We start from the raw sequence: 20,531 nt of genomic DNA, 5'->3' as shown, positions 1-20,531 counted from the left end.
TTTCTACTTTATTGCGTGCCCCTCTGTACAATTATTTGCCTGTTTTTATTTTATATTGCAATTCTTGTACCATTGATGATTATCTTACTCTTGAGTTTGTAAAGCACTCTGATACCTCAGGGTCCAGCCAGCACTATATAAAACCTTTAAAATAAGTGAATAAATAACTAAATAAATACTTTAATTACTCCCTGAGAGCCCATCACGCAATGACATTTTGAGCTGACCAATGCCCATTTTTGTTGCTGCACCCTGAGTCATCTATGAAAAAGCCACTTCACAATACAATTCATAACTCATTTACTTCAATTTGATCAGTGTAGCAAACCGCTATTTTAGCCTTAAGAACTGAGACTGCTCCCAACCTTGCTTCTGTAATCCCCTGATAAATATAGGCACCCTTCATGGGGCAACTCACTGGAGGATATGCTGGTGATTCTGTGGGCTCCTATGTTGTGAAGCCCAAACAGAACAGAAAACATCATTTTATGGAAGATCACCAAATATCACCAGAAAAGGGTATCCCAAAAGGTGTGCAAATTTGAGATATTTTTATAAGCGCTTTTCCAAATGTTTTGCCACAAGGATTCTGACTTGACAAAGAACGAAGCAGCAGTCTTTGTCTCAGGCATGGCCACAAACAAGATGGAGATTACAGCTCACAAGTGGTACCTGTCCAGATCCTGGAAAAGAAGGTTGAATTGGTAATGTCAGATGAAGCGGCTGGAGGAAACTGAAAGTTATGTCTGACATAACTTAGATGTGATACATGTTTGTCAGCATCCTAACGTTAAACGTACAAAAAACAATTCCCGCTATACCACTCAAAAAATCAAAAGCAGATTTGAATCAGCAGTGCTTAGTGAGTAGTTCTAGAAATCTTATCTCTGAAACTGTCCCTGAAGGTAAAATGTACCGAAGCACCAAGGTTTTATTTGCATTCCTTAACAAAAAGACAATTTTATCTCCATGTTAATTGAAAATAGCAGTGAATGCCCTCGTTATCTATTAATTAGACTTCTATAATGCCATTCTGACCCTCATTTGGTAGTCATACATCACTGTACTGGAAGCTGTCTTTCAATCAAGATCCACTCTCATCAAGGCCCAATGCAAAATCGATCAAATGTACCCTGTCATCGTTGAAGAACATTGGTTACTCCTGCAAAGGAAAAGGTTATAATTATCCGGGGCCACTACCAACCTTTGGAACTATTTCCCCATTCAGATGTACACTCAACACAACCTCCCTTCATTCAGTAAACAACTAAAAACACACCTTATCTGCATGCTCTTTAACTAAGTTACTGGTCAATACTTACATTTATGTTTAAAAGACTTTATTCAAAACACCAGCGTACAGCAGAATCTATAAACAACAATATTATACCAATAAATACCAATGGACATACCATGCTGGAACTCCACAGTAACACCACAAATCTTCAATTTTGGGGAAAAAAGAGGGGCGGGAGAGTGAAAATAAAAAGTCATGTAAGAGAAAAGATATCATTTATATATATATATATATATATATAAGAAGAATGCCCCCATCAATGATATAAAGAAATAACGAGATGACAATATATAGTTAATAATTGTAATCAAAGTTGTAAAATAAATAAATATTAACAGAGAGCCTATAGTAAATAAATATTAACGGAGAGCAAATGTGTTCACTTAGGTTGCAATTTTTAAGACCTTGTACAATTAGTAGATAAACACATTTTCCATCAGGATGAAGAAATGTAGTCAGTGCAACCATAACATTTGGACATTATGAGAAGGAGAGGGCTGAGAAGTATACGTAGTATTCAATTTAGGATGTGAGCAAACGCAATCCCACCAAATTTTATAAGACAGTTCCGATGAGGATTTCCAATTAAAGGTAATTTGTTGAAAGGCTATCTCCAATAAAGTATCTATTAGTTTACCCGTAAGAAAAGACAGGACAAAATGATTAGATAGAGTACCTAAAAAAATATGACGGACATTGAAATTTTGTAGTACATTGAAAGACTTTTTCATTTGGGACCAAACTTTGTGCCAAAAGGAAATTGTATTAGGACAATTAAATTATATTTGTATAAGGTCACTCTTAGAAAAATCACAAGGCCAAACTTTAGATGATGCTTCTAGGGAAAATGTAGAACATTGTATAGGGATAACATATAATCTGTGATATAGAAAAAATAAGTATTGTTTAATAGTGTGTCCTCATGTAACGTAACTGGTGCTATGTAAAGCGCTCTGATAACTGATTCGGTTCGGTTCTAGTTCGCGCTATATAAAACTCTGCAAAAAAAAATAAAAAATAATGGCTGATCCAGAGATTTTATAAATAAGTGACCAACCCTTATTCCAAAAAGAGATGTACCAAACCACGCAAAGATCTTTTTCCCATAAAAGGTCTGTTTTAGGCTTGGTTCGAGAAGGATCAGGGAAGGAGATGGATTAGAAATAGAAGAAGCTTAAGGGCAGGATTTACCAAGATTTGTTAAGTCAGATGAGAACAGAGCAGAAATACAAGTATGCTGCAGTGAGAAATAAACATCTAAGACAACATATAGAAGTAACACAAAGCGAGAGTGAAAGGATTGAGGACAACAGAAAAAATGTCAAAACTGGGAGAAAGAGATAGGCGCATCACTTTCAAACAGTTGAGCATTGTACATGATACCCTTATTTTTCCAAGGATGGCAGGGGAAAATAAGAAGAACCCTTACCATTAATAAGAACAGATGAGGAATCATTTTAGAACCAAATTTGTGCCAGGCTAATACTTTGAACATGAAACCCCAATTTATGCTATCAAATTCTTTCTCTATATCTATTGTTATTGCTGCAAGAGGAGAGTTGAGAATGGGAGATTTGCTGAGTATATTAAGAAATAGTCTGGTGCTATTCGTTGCCAGTCTACCCTTAATGATACCAGACTGTTCTTTCCCGATGAAATGAGGGTGAAAAGTTTCCAAACAGAGGGCTAGAAGTTTAGCATAAACTTTATAGTCTACAGTCAACAATGAGATCGGTCTATAATTTTTACAAGGAGTAGGGTCTTTTCCATCTTTATGGATAAGACATAGAGTAGCTTTCTGAAAAGTACCAGATGTTGAGTGAGATTCAACACAATGCTGAAAAAAGGAATGTAAATAAGGAAGAAGAATGTTAGAGAACTGAAGATAAAAACTCTACAGTAAATTTATCAGGAGCTAGTGTTTTACCTAATTTTAATGCTTTCAGTTCTTGAGAAATTTCATCAGGGTTTAGGTTCAACTCCAATTAATCAAAATCTAAATCTAAGTGGATAGAATGAGGGGTATGAAGTAAATACTCCTCAATGTCAGAGTAATGGACTGGTGTTTCAGAAGTATATAAAGTTTCACAAAATGTAACAAATTCTTTCAAAATAGTGTGATGATTTGTAATCGAGTTTCCCTGTGAAGTCAATAGTAAATCTATAGTATGTCTTTGTTTCCTTACTTTCAAGTATTTATGAAGCAATTTACTGACCTTATTTTGTGCCATAAAATTGTGCTTTCTTTTTGAGTAAGATAGAATTAGCCTAATTCGTAGATATAGTATTAAAATGTAATTTGGCTTTAATTGCATTTTGGAAATCAGATGCTGATTTAGAGGAGAATTGAGAATCTCTTATTAGGGAATTGTTAAATCTCCACCTATGTGAATCAGACTGAATCCAAATCCATAGCCACTATGGCATGATCAGAAAGTAGTATAGGACTTATGTGGAAATGTAAGATGAGTTAGAAAGAAAGATGTTGTCAAGTCCTGTGAGTGTACCATGTGAGGTTGAGTAAAATGTATAATCTTGAGATGTAGGATTGAAAATCTCCAAGAATCAACCAAAGCACCCTGAGAGATAGTAGAAAAAAATTGCTTGTATATCTTATGAGATAGAATTGAACCGGGGGCTGTCTAAATAAAAGAGGGTCCAGAACTTGATTACAATCACCTCCTAAAATAAAGTATGACCCATGGTATTGTGTACATTTGTTTGCAATTAGAGGCCAAATTAGGTGTGATCAGGTTGAGTGGGGGCATAAACATTCAAAATCGTTAAAGGAATAATATCTATAAAAAAACAATAACAATCAATCTATCCATGTAATTTTGCTTTGCAATAGCACAACAAGATGTAAAGATTTTTTTACATAGGACACTAACTCCATTCTTTTTATTGGGTGAAGGAGACATAAATACAGAACATACCCACCTGCATTTAAGTTGTATGGCTTCAGATTCAGTAAGGTGAGTTTCTTTGAATATAAACCAAATCAGGATTAGATTTCCTCAAATGGGATAGTACTCTTTGTCTTTTAACTGGATTATCATATCCTTCCATGTAATGACTCTGGATTTTTCACCATTTGTAAAAAATAAAACTCATGATGTCAATTCAATAGAGAAAGAAAGTACAATATGACTCACAAGGTGAATATACTGATAGAAAGCAATGCATAAAAAAAGGTAGTGATGAAGGGGGAAAAGGAAAAAAAGGAGAAATACTGAGGAAAACCAAAGGAGATAACATGAAACAAGAAGAGACAGTACATGTCAAAAAATGAAAACTGAAAATACATACCTGAATACATTACAAAAGGAAAGAATAGGGAGGAGAATGGCACATCCAAAAAGCACGGGCTAAGCACCACAGCAGAATGATATACAAGCAGGGGGTAACCATACAGGGTAAACATATGTTACGGATCTGTAAAAGTAATGAGAAAGAAAAAGATAATAACAAATATAGACCACCATCATAATTAACATTTCATGTGCAATAATAATTCAGGAACTAGCAAAGCAATACTAGAGAAAACATTTAGGGCCTCATTGCGATGTCAGCCGGAAAGGCTCTGAACGGCATTCAGATTTTCCTAACCCGTGTCGGAACTCATGTTTCTGACCAACCGATAGTGATGGAAGGTAACCTTTTGGTCATTCCAAATCTGTTCCAACTGGCATTCAGAGAATCCGAGTCATTCAGAGCCGAATCGTACAGCTCTACGGATTTTGTTTACGACAACATATTAAGATGTTGGATTTGGACAGCCTTTCCGAATCCGTCTGTCCGACATAGACTGACTTTGGGGGCCCGTAGCAGGTCCCTCTTCACCCAGAGGCCTTTGATTGGGGCCAGCGGGTCCACTCTTTACAACCATGCACAGTGTGGCATGCACCATGGGGTGTCTGCGACAGGGTGCAAGGATTTCCGCAACCACCCCTTTTTTTCAATGAGAGCCTGTGTTGTCGGTTGGAACACAGGCTCCCATTGAAGTCAATAGGAGTCGGACTGAACGGTGTTCAGAAACAGTGTAATCGGTCGGTCGGACTGTCCGAACCCAAGTAGTTCGGAACTGATTCCCACACGGAATCGGTCGGATTGCTTTCCGACTGACATTGTAATAAGGCCCTTAGAGCACAGATAGACCATCTGTCTCCATGTTGACTGTTGTATGAATGTTTATCATTTTTTTAAGTTCAGCTTGAACTTTATATGAGGCGGTATTATTCTGAAAAGTGACTTGAGACAAGGATGAAAAAGACCACAGCGGGCACCCAAGTTCCTAATGCAGGGCAAAGGCTGAAAAATTATTTTTGTCTATTGGCTGTGGCATTGGATACATTTTGCAATAAGAGGATCTTTCTACCGAACTACGTAAGTTGTTACTTAGACTTGGCAGCATTGAGAACCTTCAATAATTCAGTAAATTCCAGGAAAAGGATGATAACATCTCGTGGTTTGGCAGATAACACAGAGGTGGAGAGACAAGTACCCAGTCTTTGAGCTCGCTGGATATTGAGTGAGCTAGAAGAAGGTAATCCAACAACTTTGAAAGAAAAGAGACAAAAAAGGAGACAGGGTCCCTGCCTTTGATACCTTCATGAAGGCCATAAATGCAGTGCAGTATTAAAGATAACATCTCATGGCAAGAAAGGGATAATAAATATTCCCATTTGACTTCATAGTGTGGTTAAAAACCACAAAGGATTTGTAATAGGTAATGTCCAGAAGTCTATGGACCTTGAAGGAAGAAGACTTGGAGGAAAGTATTGAAAATAATATGGTCCATGCTGATGTGAAGTACCTTGTGAGGCAAAAAGCAGCAGGACAGGATTCAAAATGATGGGGGCGATCGGAGCAGGAGGCGCATTGCTGATAAACAAGCCAGGAAATGCTTTATTTGAGCCAAAAATTCCGGAATCTCCAGTAGATCCCCTGCTTAAGGAGCCAGTAGTCTCATTAGAAGAGGGTCACAAACCATACGAAAAGCATCGAATGTTCATGCGTGTGGTGGAGCTCCCATTTCAGGTGACCATTTTAGTTTGCGCCAAAGCCACTCCCCCATCAGTACTCACATTGAAGAGAACCCTCACCCCACAGCCAAAGAGTATAATCAAAAGCGTCTCACTCCTATGTTGGTACCTATTATTTAGCAGTTTTCACCCCATCCTGTTTTTACCACATTATTACGTTGTCTACCTCTGAGTTACAATTGTTTGGCTATGATTCTTGGTAAAGCACACTAATACTACAGGGTAAAATTTGGGCCACAGAAAGCTGTTGAAGAAATAACTACACAAATGTTTCTACTTTTTTCCACAGAATACCTTATCCAGTGATTTATCTTATAGTTATATTGTTTTTGGTTGCTCTGAGCATCACAAATAGTTACACAACATATGAATTTTCAGTGAGAATCAGAGACCAGTATGAATGAGAAAATGTGAGAAACAAATTAAGAATATGACAATTTTAGAATAAAAAGATGAGAGTAGCTATCCATATTGTTCCTTTAACCACTTCATAATCAAATTGTTGGAGAGGTGTCTGATGTCAAAAGAGACACAAATAATAATTTGGGAAAGAGTGTTTTGAAATACAAAATCCTAATTTACTAATTTCATCAGTGCAAAAATAACATTTTCACACCTTCTTAAGTCATAAAACAAATGCTATTAACTAATTAGAAGCCAAAGGTATCATAATACTGGTTGCAAAAATGTATTTAAATTTTTTACCACTATTTTAGAGATCAGTATGGAATTTGGTAAACAGGCCAGTGAAATTCCAATATGGAATGGATTGCAATATGATTAAATTGTGACTCACTCCAATTGGGTACGTTCACACAGATGGAGGCTTGCAAGAGTTTGCAGACCATCATGTTTGCTATTGCATTTAAATGAAGAAACTTTTTTAAAGCACCGCAGTTTCCTTAAAGAAATAGGGCTGCTTTACTATTTTTTCAAATCGTTCTTACAAAGTTTGGACAACTGTGTACTAAAAAGGGCTGGGCATAGTTTGCGAAATAGCGCTACGCGAAGCTACGCAAAGTGCACTTCGCACTACGCGTAGCAATATGCGAACTGCGTAGTACCCTGTTTGCACTGTCCAAGATGCCGTTTTCAATGATTGCACAGTGCGGACAAGCATCCGGCACTGTGCAATCATTGAAAATGGCATCTTGCACAGTGCAAGCTGTAGTTTTCTGCCGCTCGAGTAGATTTTTACTCGAGCTGTAGTTTTCTCAACGCTGACTGGTAGTTTCTCATCAGAGCCGTCGCGAGCATACGCGACCACTCGCAATGAGAAACCTGACCTTCCCGCGTTGAGAATCTAGCCCGGAGGTTTATTTTCCACGCTCGCGATCGGCAACTTGATGTTGCTGATCGCGAACGAGGAAAAAATCTCACCGGGATGTCATTTTGCTTGCTCGCGGTCGCCAACTTGACATTGAGAACCACGAGCAAGCAAAAAATGACCGCTGCACTACGCTACGCTACGCGTGTTTGCACTGTGCTACATGCAGTTCGCGTAGTGCGAAGTAGTGCAAACTTCGCAAACTACGCGAGCGTAGCGTAGTGCTTTGCCCAGGGTTAGTACTAACCCAGAAGCATTTTCTGCATTTAGACCACTAGCTTTTCGAGATTTTGTAAATCTCTCATTTACCGCAAAATCAGTTGATCAGTATATATATATTTTTTTCCTGAAAATCGGGACGCCGCGTGGCAAGCGGCGTGAAGAGTGGTCTACTGATATATATATATATATATATATATATATATATATATATATATATATATATATATATAAATTCACTGAAAAAACCATAGGTTATAGACCATATATAGTTAGGAATTTGCATTTACAAAACCTTGAAAATTCACTGAAAAAACCATAGGTTAGAGACCATATATAGTTAGCTGGACATTTTATTGACATAAAACCAATGAAATTCCATATATAGTTAGTTGCACTAACTATATATCGCGCACCCGCAATCCACTGCTGATGATGTCACATATTACATCATTCATGACATGGTCAGTGACATCACTGATGACATCACTGATGACATCTCAAATGACATCACTGATGATTAGACATAGAATTTTCAGAAATCCCATAGAGAAAAAATCCTAACTATATATACCCACTGGCTATCGCCAGTAGGTAATATACATATATAATTATTATTGAATCAAAGGAGAGAGTGAGGACTAGGTAAGCTAGTCCGGATCCCCACTTTTATATGTCAAAATCAAAGAGGACTAGCTAAGTTACAAAGGAAAGGACTCAATGGAGTACGTGTGTCAAGGAAACCAGTAGGTTTTTCAGAAAGCCCTCACCCACCAACCTAGTTGGTGGCATGCTTCATCATCGGGCCCACCACAGTGGCACCTAGCGTGCCCCGGGTGTGCTTCGACGCCAGATTACTGCGGAGCTGGTATACTTGCTGAGTGTGCAGTGTAGTGAGTGTGAAGGTGTAAATTAAAAAACCATACAGATGGTCCCAGTACCCGAGCGTAAAGCAATATTTTAATTTACTGGGCCTCTGTTGGTGTATTAAAAGGCAGACGGACGCGTTGGAGTATGGATTATGACCTCCGGTGTCCTGTGTGGTCTACATGTTTCAGCCTGGCCTTTCTTAATTTAAAACAGGCGTTCCTCAGGACCAAGTGAGTATGTGTAAAAGGTGAATTAAATAAATAAACTAAATTATAGTGAGTGTGTTTATTTTACTATGTGTAGCACTCCCTAAGGTGCTATATGGGTGAGAGGGGGGATCCCTCTCGCTTTGACAGTATTTTTCTGTACAAAGCCTCCTTGGGTCGCCTGGCAGAGAAAAAGACCGAAATTGTCGGCCTGGTTCCTCCTTGGACCTGTCGTCCTTCTGCGGCGCCCGGTTGTGAAAAACCTACTGGTTTCCTTGACACACGTACTCCATTGAGTCCTTTCCTTTGTAATATACATATATAAACATATATAATCTGCATATCTATATAAATATAAATGCATGCATACATATACATATATGCATACATATGCATGTTATTTACATGAAAGTTTTAAAAACACTAATAAAAGCAAAGCTAAAAAGCCACCTCATTACAAACAGAATGGCTTTAACTTAAACGAGGGCGAGATCTATTGCATTTTCAATGCTGTTTACTTTGGTTCTATCAAGAAGGCATTCAGATGTGTCACACATTTGCCATAAATTCTGAATGTTAGCACTCTAGTTGCTCATTAGATCACTGTAGTAAAGCTAGTGCTCACCAGGGAAGTCTGCTGCTAATCATGGTTTGCAGCCATTTTCCCGCATTTTTTATCCCGCAGACTTTCAGTCCGCATACCATTATCCCGCAAGGTCATTGACCTCGCATACCATTATCCCGCATTTTTTCAAAACGCATGTGCATTTATCACGCATGCCTTTACAAAGAATTTCGTTTTAAAGGCATGTATGGTAAATGCATTTGCGTTGTGAAAACCACGATGACAGAGAGGTAAGTGGGTTTGTGTTAATTTTTTCGTGGGTTAGTGATTGTGTAGTGTAGTGTAGTGTTGTGTAGTGTAGTGTTGTGTTAGTGTAGTGTAGAGTTGTGGTGGTTGTTTAGTGTAGGGTCATGCTGGGGGTAGTGTTTTAGGGTTTAGGGTTGTGTTGTAGTGTTTGCGTAGTGTAGGGTCATGCTGGGGTAGTGTTTTAGGGTTTAGGGTAGTGTTGTAGTGTTTGCGTAGTGTAGGGTCATGCTGGGGGTAGTGTTTTAGGGTTTAGGGTTGTGTTGTAGTGTTTCCGTAGTGTAGGGTCATGCTGGGGCTAGTGTTTTAGGGTTTAGGGTAGTGTTGTAGTGTTTGCGTAGTGTAGGGTCATGCTGGGCGTAGTGTTTTAGGGTTTAGGATAGTGTTGTAGTGTTTGCGTAGTGTAGGGTCATGCTGGGGGTAGTGTTTTAGGGTTTTGGGTAGTGTTGTAGTGTTTGCGTAGTGTAGGGTCATGCCGGGGGGTAGTGTTTTAGGGTTTTGGGTAGTGTTGTAGTGTTTGCGTAGTGTAGGGTCATGCTGGGGGTAGTGTTTTAGGGTTTTGGGTAGTGTTGTAGTGTTTGCGTAGTGTAGGGTCATGCTGGGGGTAGTGTTTTAGGGTTTAGGGTAGTGTTGTAGTGTTTGCGTAGTGTAGGGTCATGCTGGGGGTAGTGTTTTAGGGTTTAGGGTAGTGTTGTAGTGTTTGCGTAGTGTAGGGTCATGCTGGGGGTAGTGTTTTAGGGTTTAGGGTAGTGTTGTAGTGTTTGCGTAGTGTAGGGTCATGCTGGGGGTAGTGTTTTAGGGTTTAGGGTAGTGCTGTAGTGTTTGCGTAGTGTAGGGTCATGCTGGGGGTAGTGTTTTAGGGTTTAGGGTAGTGTTGTAGTGTTTGCGTAGTGTAGGGTCATGCTGGGGTGTAGTGTTTTAGGGTTTTGAGTAGTGTTGTAGTGTTTGCGTAGTGTAGGGTCATGCTGGGGGTAGTGTTTTAGGGTTTAGGGTAGTGTTGTAGTGTTTGCGTAGTGTGGGGGTCATGCTGGGGTGTAGTGTTTTAGGGTTTTGGGTAGTGTTGTAGTGTTTGCGTAGTGTAGGGTCATGCTGGGGGTAGTGTTTTAGGGTTTAGGGTAGTGTTGTAGTGTTTGCGTAGTGTAGGGTCATGCTGGGGGTAGTGTTTTAGGGTTTAGGGTTGTGTTGTAGTGTTTGCGTAGTGTAGGGTCATGCTGGGGGTAGTGTTTTAGGGTTTAGGGTTGTGTTGTAGTGTTTGCGTAGTGTAGGGTCATGCTGGGGGTAGTGTTTTAGGGTTTAGGGTAGTGTTGTAGTGTTTGCGTAGTGTAGGGTCATGCTGGGGTGTAGTGTTTTAGGGTTTTGGGTAGTGTTGTAGTGTTTGCGTAGTGTAGGGTCATGCTGGGGGTCGTGTTTTAGGGTTTAGGGTAGTGTTGTAGTGTTTGTGTAGTGTAGGGTCATGCTGGGGGTAGTGTTTTAGGGTTTAGGGTAGTGTTGTACTGTTTGTGTAGTGTAGGGTCATGCTGGGGGTAGTGTTTTAGGGTTTAGGGTAGTTTAGTTGTTTAGTGTATCCTAAAGGCATATTCGTTCTAAAAGTTTTCGTTATTTTAATTTGCGGCCTAATAGTACATGCGGGATTTTTTTTGCGGACTGATGGTATGCGGGATTTCGTCATATATTCGCTAATCATACTTTCTATGGCAAAATGAACCCCCTCATTTTGTTCCTTTTTAAATTAAATGTTTTAAGAGTTACCACTTTATTCCAATCCAGATGGCTTCAGGTGTGCCATACCTTTGTAATAAGTAGGACTGTTAGCACTCTAGTTGTTCTTTAGAACACTCTGGGACATTCTGTCATTGGGCTATAGTTGGGCTACATCTGGCTGATATTTGGGCTACATTTGTTTTTTTTGTCTCTGGTGGCCATCTTTGGGCTACATTGGGCTACATTGGACTACATTGGGCTACATTTGGGCTCCAACATATATATAGCCCAATGTAGCCCAATATATATTTTTCAAAGTTAATTTTCGTAAAAACCACTGGAGCCTATATCTTGAGACATAGCAAAGGCACATTGGGCTACCAGTCCCTACAATTTTGCCAAGTTTGGTGTAAATCCATTCAGCCGTTCAGCCTAAAAGTGAGGCCAACCGCCCTATGGAAAATTGCATGGGAAAAACACGTTTTGGGACCCCCCTTTTTTCTCTGCCCCCCCTTGACGAAACCCCCCCAAATTTTCAGGGGCTGCTCAGAAACAAAATGTTCCATTTTCCTGAAGATTTCAGCCAATTCTGTCCTCAAACGCCAAAGTTATTCGACATAGAATTTTCAAAAATCCCATAGGAAAAAAATCCTAACTATATATACCTACTGGCTAGCGCCAGTAGGTAATATATATGTTCTTAGGAGTTTTGTTATATGTAGGCTGCCTATTGCCTCTGCATACAGCACATTATGGCATGTTTGACATAAAGATAACAGAGCAGTGTCCTTATTGCTTCCAAACTGATCGAAGACGTTTCTCCTGACTATACTGGTATGTTACATTTTAATACGGCCCTCTCCTACTCCTCCTCCCCTCACTGCCTTTGGATGAGCCTCAGGAGTGGTGAGAGAGAGGAAGCTGGCCACAGTTTTCCACCTGTAGAACACTTTGCTGTAATTCAGTTATATAAACATATGGGCAATAAAAGATTTCCTCACATGACAAAGTGGCAGGAATATGGAAGACTCTTTTTCATTTACTAGGATACTCTGTTTGTTTCCAGTGAGTGCTGGGACTGCAGTGCTTGAAATGCATAAAAAAGTATGTGAACTGTGATCCTGAGTGTCGTGGTAATGGGTCCAGTTAGTGTGGAGGCAGGGTAAGGTATGTGGGTAAAAAGAATAAAATATTCTTTAACCATTTGTTGTTTTTTTTGCCTTCAGTTAGCAGTGTATAAAAAACACAGACATGTTAAATAAAAAATTAAGGCAATTTAAAATAAATTGCAGCAAATGCACTCTTTTATATTGTAATAATGTACGGCCTGATTTAGATCTCGGAGGACAGGTTACTCCGTCACAATGGGACAGATATCCCATCCACTGAAAGTTAAATCCCTTAGGATATAATCGGATTTATATTTCGGGGATGCACCATTGTGACAGAGTAACCCGGAAGCTGAGGTCTAAATCAGGCCCTTTGTTGGTTAATGCGATCACTGAAGATGTATGTGCGTTAAACCACAATCACAGAATTGAATCCTATTTGGTGCTTAGGGGAATGGTAAAATGTATTATATATTTAGTGGTGGTCACCACTGAGTAGCTATAGTTAGGATTGTTTTTCCATAGAAAAGCCTTTTGTGCTATGATTATATATTTGGCGCAATTTGATGAATATACACGTAACTTTCCCATAAACATTTTTTTCACCTCTACCTTCCTGGAAAGTTTTGGGATGAGCCAACATTGGAGGTGGGAAAAAGCCAGAGGGTCCAAAAGCATGTTTTCCCCATTCATTTTTCCACAAGAACTTTAAACATTGCTATAGCCCAAACAGCTAAAAGGAATGGGATCATATTTCTCAGAAAGCTAGATCTTGGTCCAGAAAGAGTGCTTTTTTTCATTAGGTGCAGGTCCGTTCTGTAGTTTATTAGCAATTAATGCTCAACAAAGATGTGGCAGCAGGGTGTAGGTTATGATACCCGGGGGGCCAGGGTGGTGGAACATATAATATTTAGGAGGAGGGGTGCATACCAAGCTTCTAAGAGGTCCTGCAGAGCCCATCCCCTGGGCTGGTATTTTAATTAGGGGACGGGGGCACACGGCCTCCCTCCCTGAGCCTGATAAGGCCCCAAGGTCCCCATCCCCCAGCTTAGGGATGGTGTCCTGGGGAGCGCACCCCTGGGACAGCATCTATTTCCTTCCCGGCATGGTGGAAGCACAACGCTTTTCCCTGTCCATGCTCTCATACAGGGAAATACAGTGAATTGCTCCCGCCCGATGGGAGCAAAAAAAACTGCTCCTGCCTGGTGGGAGCAATGCCGGGTCCCACAGCACCTGGAATGGATGCATGTGGGGAGCCGGTGGGGCTGTGGAGGCCCTGACCCCTGGATGGCCACTCCACTTTAAAAATTGTTCTAACGTGGTGTGGGATATTGTTTGTGGTGTTTTCACTGTTTTACTGTTTGAAGTGTTGCATAAGTAGTTTACACATTGCCTCTAAATTTGGCCTGCCAAGCTAAAAGGGGATTCAGCACAGGTTAATTTGAGGTTTGGTTATGCCCTACCCTGCCTAGGATTGTGGTTGCTGCTTGACCAGGGCTCACATCCCAGTCAACTAGTAACACAATTTCTAACACAAAGCATATGTGTGTTCCAGCGTGATAAATGACTGGAGTGGGAACAGTACACCTAACAGGAAGTCCAATGCTTTCCCCACTGGTTATTAGACTGGAGTTGAAATGGTCATCTAACCCCGGGGTCTCCAACCGTCGATCGCGAGCTACCGGTAGCTCACGGAGACCCCGGGAGTAGCTCGTCTAGTGAGCCCTTCGCTCGGATTGGGCATAATGTGTGGATGGGGCGAGAGAACAGGATGACGCGCTGACACTCCTCTTCTGGAGCTTCCGACTTCTCTGAAAACGCGCTGGCATCGCACTGTCTGCCATTGTGCGACGGGTGCCACGCGCGGAGCAGTAGGAGACCGCCAGAAGCAGCCAGGAGCTGTAGGAGACGTGCCTTTGTTAAGATATAACTCAGCACGTAAGCTCGCTTTCTGTATTTTTTTTTGCATCACAATAATTTGTTTCTAGACATATATCGGTCTTTTGTGCTCCATTGTGTGATTTCGCTATATGTGCTCAGCTGTGCTGTTACCGTTGCGCCCACAGACATAGGACATAATTAGGGGCCAGTTCTGTATCAGAACCTCATGAGCTCTGAGGCGCGAGCGCCCGTGGACAGCACAGAGCTGTGAAGAAGGCTGGGACTGGTACGCGGCGCTATGTAATTAAATCAATATATTTGAGGTAGAATCGTGCCCTGAGCAGCCTTGGTCGCCAGCTGACTCCTCCAAACTGCAGCTACGATAAGTCTGCAGTGGGCAGGTGGGGTTCAGTCACCGGGGAGACAACGGGCTTCTAAGCACGTGCTCTTGTTAGAAACGACTCAGTGCTTTCTAATCTCACCAGCGAGAACCCGTGACATGTTGGACGGAGCTTTGAGTTCACCAAGAAGATGTATTGTTCTACGTTTTGGCCCAGTAGCTACTAATGATCAAAAGCCAAAGTCTCACCCGCGTAAGGAATTGAACTATCACCAATCCGTTCAATTTGTGCCCATGATGTAAAATGATCACAATACGTTAAAAAGAGTGTTGTGAGTATTGGGAAATAAACTGGTTTCCTATTCCAGTAACAGAGTTATTTGGCATCATAAAGTGCTCAAACCGCCCTCCATTCTCCCCACCCTTGCCCCTGGGCTAATAACGATGGGGGGCGGGGACAAATGTCCCGATTTTCGTCTCCCCCCCCTGATTGTGCCGCTTTTTCGTGCCTCTCCCCCCCTGATTGTGCCGTCTTTTCGTGCCTTTTTCGTGCCCCCCCCCCCGATTGTGCTGCTTTTTCATGCCTCTCCCCCCTGATTGTGGCGCTTTTTCGTGCCTCCCCCCCCCTGATTGTGGTGATTTTTTGTGCCTTTCCCCCCCTGATTGTGCCGCTTTTTCGTGCCACAAACAAGCACCAAAACGGCACAATCAGGGAGGGAGAGGCATGAAAAAGCGGCACAATCAGGGGGGGGGGCCTTGAACCAAACTAAACCCAAACCACCTACTGCTCCAAAAAGAGTTAACGGGGAAAAAAGATTGATCATATCAGGGGCTTCTGTGATTATGCAATTCTATGCCCGCAGTATTCTCCGCATAGGTATGGATTTACAAGAATAGCTACATTATCAGCCATTTGTGGCACGATTTGCAGATTTCAATATAAAATATGACTCTGTTCCTAGCTCCAACATAGTTACTAAAAGAACGTTGGGAGTGTGGTGCTGTGTAGTAGTCAACCATTTGCAAAGGTTAACTGGTTACCTATCGTAAAGTGGTAGCAATAGAGGTAAACAATTAGCGATACATAACGGGCAAACTAGTGAAATACTGCCATAGAATATGCTGCTTTAGGCACATATTTTGCTCTTTCTTGCTGCACAATGTACTCAAACCTACAACATGATTGGGTCCGCCAATGTTGTATGATTCCAGTGGCTCCGATCATCCCCCCATCAAATCTAACTTTATTTTGTCCAAATAGAACTCAGAAACATTTGTATTCTTGTTTTCAGTTTTTGTTTTGTTTTACGCAATTTGATTGAATCTTTCTAATCTTTTCATAGATGCAAGCAATTTGAATTAGAAATATTTTAAAACATGCTACACATATAGGTCTAACCAGCAAGCCTAGGCGGGATCAGACTGGAAACCGAAATCAGTCGTGACAAAAATGTTCAAGCCAGCCCCACAATGCATTGGCTAGAATTGGGACACAATTGGGTCTTGGCTGCGCATCCTGCTGCTCAAGTAGTGCCTTACACAGCTGCCTTCCGGGGAAAACCTTTTGGTGTTCTAAGGAACTCTTAAGTCAGGCCTGTCTTGGGTATTTTGTTCAAACCACAGTATGGGCTCTGATGAAATTTGGCTTAAAGTCAATGAAACTGGGCCTGGGGGGTCTCTCGGAATAAAGCGCAAGTTGATTCGGGTTCAGTAGCTCACGACGATTTTCACTGGCCAGAAGTAGCTCGGACTACACAAAAGGTTGGAGACCCCTGATCTAACCTCTCCCAGTCTAACTTTTCCCTATTGTTGCAAATAATGTAATGGGAATAATAAATCTCACCCGCCCAAAGGCCAACGTTTTCCTACTGTTGCTAAGAGAGAATTCTTTATTATTTATTTATATATTTTTAGGTTGAGAAATCTTTATATCTATTTAGAGTAATGTTTTTGTATGTCTTTCTATTTACTATTTTAGCTTGGTTAATCATTTTTCACAAAAGCATAAATTTAGCAATTTTTAAGGAATTTCAGGAAATTGTGCAAGAAAAAAATGACATTCACATCGTAAATTGTACATGTGCAGGGGGTTGCAAAATAACTCGCCTGATGAATAATAGTTAGGCAGGTCTTAATTTTCAACACCCAATTATAGTTAAGCAGGTCTTAATTTTCAAAACCCAATTAATGGCTAAGAATGCAAGGAAGGAGGCATCCAATGAACAAAAGAACTCCATCCCTGCATTGGCATTCCCATGCTGTGAACATTTGTTTTAAAGAGCAGTGGATATCTTTTAAAGAGACTGGTGATGCTTTTAAAAAATGGTTCATTTTTGGAAAAACATGCATTGGTCCTCAGGATCACGGCCTGCTCTTCCCGAGGTGGTCAAAATGGGTCCCAATGAGGAAGATGTGCCAGGGGATCATTTTGCCTTGTGAATCGGATATCACCTAATTTGAAGTTCTGGTAACTGCTGGGTTTCTTGCAGTCCAAATCCTAAAAGGGATTTTGTAAATAGTAAAAAAGTATTCTGTGGTAAAAACTCTAAAATTGTGTGACCTTAAAAATGCTCCTTTTTAACAGAAATGACTTGGCACTTGTTTTTTCCCTGAAAGCATGCTTTTTAGTGGTAACAAATGGCATGTTATTGATGGCAACCTTTCCTCCAAATTCATACAGATAACTGCTGTGAAAGCAGTTGGCCAAAGAACCGTATCAGGGTTTCACAATGTAAAATGTGTGCAGTCATATTGACATGACTGTTACAGATATAAATTTACTTCAGTTTCTGTTTACGGAGATTGTGTTACTAGAAGTGGATGGGATTTATTATTATTTTTAAATGTCAGCTTCCGAATACTTTCTAATAGATATTCAGTGAAGAAAATGCAGACTTATATTAGTGAGACACATGATTTTTAGAATAATGTTATTCTGTAAATGTTAACAGTAGGTTCGATATTTTGTTTACGATATGACCAATAGTAGGTTACTTCTGCCGCATGTAATTTAATGTAACCAAATATGCAGTTTACATTTTCTTTTAAACTCTTTGTATTATTAATAGAACATAAACAAACAAGGCAATAAAAGCAATACAGCTGGATATGCGCTCAGGGAGGAAGGAAAGTGCATTACAATTTAATACAAATCATCAATGCGAGGGGGGCAGAGGGGAAATCAGAGTCAGAACACATTGAGGCTTAAACAATACTAGAAATGTCAGGTCAGGGGGAGAGAGGAACATCCAGAACATCAGTGAGGGGAGGTGTACATATATCACCCCGGTAGGAATTCCATTGACCCCAGACTTTTCCCCACTTCTTAGGTCTGCCACGCGCCACATACACCGTCTTCTCTTTAAACATACACCAGTCCATGTTCTCCTTCCATGCCAAGACCGTGGGCGGTCTCTGGGAACACCACAACTGCGCAATATCTCTCTTGGCAACCATATTCCCAAGGGTCACCCAGTGAGTCTGCGCAACATCATAATCAGTCCGTCCCCAAACATTCAACAAACAACGCCTGGCTTCAGGTAACAGCGCAACATGTACGCGATTCCAATAGACTACCACTTCCGGATACTCCCAAATGATGTGGAGGAAAGTACCAAAAGAACCGCATCCACGCTTACACATCCCATCCACAGAATAACCCATACGAATCAGGCGAGGGCCAGTCAAATAAATCCAATGCAGGATCTTAAGCTGTACGAGTCAGAGACGGGCCGGAATCGCGACCTCCTTAGGTGAGGATATCGCCGATTGCCAGTCATCGTCATCCAACTCTAGACCGTCACTGGTCCAGACCTCTCTGCGGTGCGCCAACAGGTCAACTCGATCGTTAATCAATTTCTTATATATCAAAGAAATAGTACTGTCAGGAAGATATCCGTCAAGCACCCGATCCTCGAGTGGAGAAGATTCCGGGATAACAGTACCTTCAGGAAAAACCAAACTTAACGCGTGGCGAATCTGTAAATAACGGAAGAACTCCCTGCCACTCAGCTCGTATTCCACCTTCAACTCCTCAAAAGTCTTAATCCTGCCCTTGGCCCAGAGATCACTCACCCTACAAATACCGATCATATCCCACTTTTCAAAACCTTTCGTCTGCCATAAGCCACCCAGTCTGTCAGACGCATAGAGCGGAGTCGCCCGGGTCAGTCGATCCCTCCATCCCATTGCCGCAATAGCACATTGCCACACTCGCACCGCTATCTTAGTGGGTCCCGAAAGTATCCGTCCAGCAGATTTAGAATAGAGCGCCCTGTTATAATCACCACCCGGTAGCAGCCACTTATACATCGCAAACGCAGGATTTAACGCAGGACCGTACATTGCATGATTAATCGCCCCCAGCTGAGAGGCCCAATAGTATCGCCTGATATCCGGAAGTGCGATACCGCCGTCATACCAGGGAAGCATCAGTTTGGCGAGGGCGATACACGAACGTCCGTCCCATATCAACCGCCTCTGCAGACTCTCCACCTCCCAGAAATAGCTCGCCGCAATGACATCAAACGTATTCTGAAGCGCGTATAAAAACCGCATCAAGGACATCATTTTAAAAAGAGCTGCACGCCCGAGAGGGGACAATGGCAGCTTACGCCAGGCCACAACGTCAGATTTTAACCGTTGGAGCGGAGGAAGCAGATTACGATTGTGACGGATCCCGGGGTCTAATGTAATAAAGACCCCCAAATACTTAAATCCCACCTGCGTCACCTGCATGGGGCAACCGCGCGGCAAAGAGGGAGCGTCACCAGGGAGTACGTAGACACAGGACTTGGTCCAATTAATCACAAGGCCGGAGTTCCTCCCGAATGAGTTCAGCACATCAAACAGTACAATCAGCGACTTTCGAGGCGACGTGAGATACAACAAGATGTCGTCTGCATAGAGTGATATTCGATCCTCAAAGTCTGCGGTCCACGGAATACCCCTCATTGATGGCTCCCACCGCAGCCAAGCCGCAAGAGGTTCCAAGGCGAGGGCAAAAAGAAGCGGGGACAACGGACATCCCTGCCGCGTGCCCCTCCCAAGAACAAAGGACTCAGAAACCCGACCATTCACCACAATCTGAGCCAATGGTTCCGTATACAAAAGTTTCACCCAGCCAATGAAACCAGGACCAAAACCAAACTTCGCCAGGGCAGCCCAGAGATACGGCCATTCCACTGTATCAAAGGCCATCGTTGCATCTAAGGAAGCCAAGATGGCTGGTTCACGCAGTGACGCTGCTCTCGCGAGAACGCCATGCAAGCACCGCAAGTTCAGTGCTGTATTACGATGTGGAATGAAACCAGATTGATCCGGATGGATCAGGTCACTGATTACTGTTATCAAGCGGTTAGCGAGCAACTTTGCGAGGATCTTGGGCTCCACATTTAGCAGCGAAATAGGCCTATAAGAAGCACAGCGATACCGCGGCGTCCCTTCCTTATGAATCACCACAATGGTCGCAAGTCGTTGATCATAGGGGAGGGAGCCGATATCTCGCGATTCCAGAAACATATCACGAAGATACGGCGCCATTTTGTCAGGACGCAGCTTGTAAAGCTCAATGGGGAGACCATTAGGGCCCATAGCTTTTCCCGAACGGACGGAACGAATAGCACGAGCCACCTCGTCAACCGAAAGTGCTGCATCCATCAGGTCCCTG

The sequence above is a fragment of the Lissotriton helveticus genome, chromosome 5_1 (genome assembly GCF_964261635.1).
Source record: "Lissotriton helveticus chromosome 5_1, aLisHel1.1, whole genome shotgun sequence".
Classification (NCBI taxonomy): domain Eukaryota; kingdom Metazoa; phylum Chordata; class Amphibia; order Caudata; family Salamandridae; genus Lissotriton; species Lissotriton helveticus.
Note: the sequence above shows the minus strand (reverse complement) of the source record.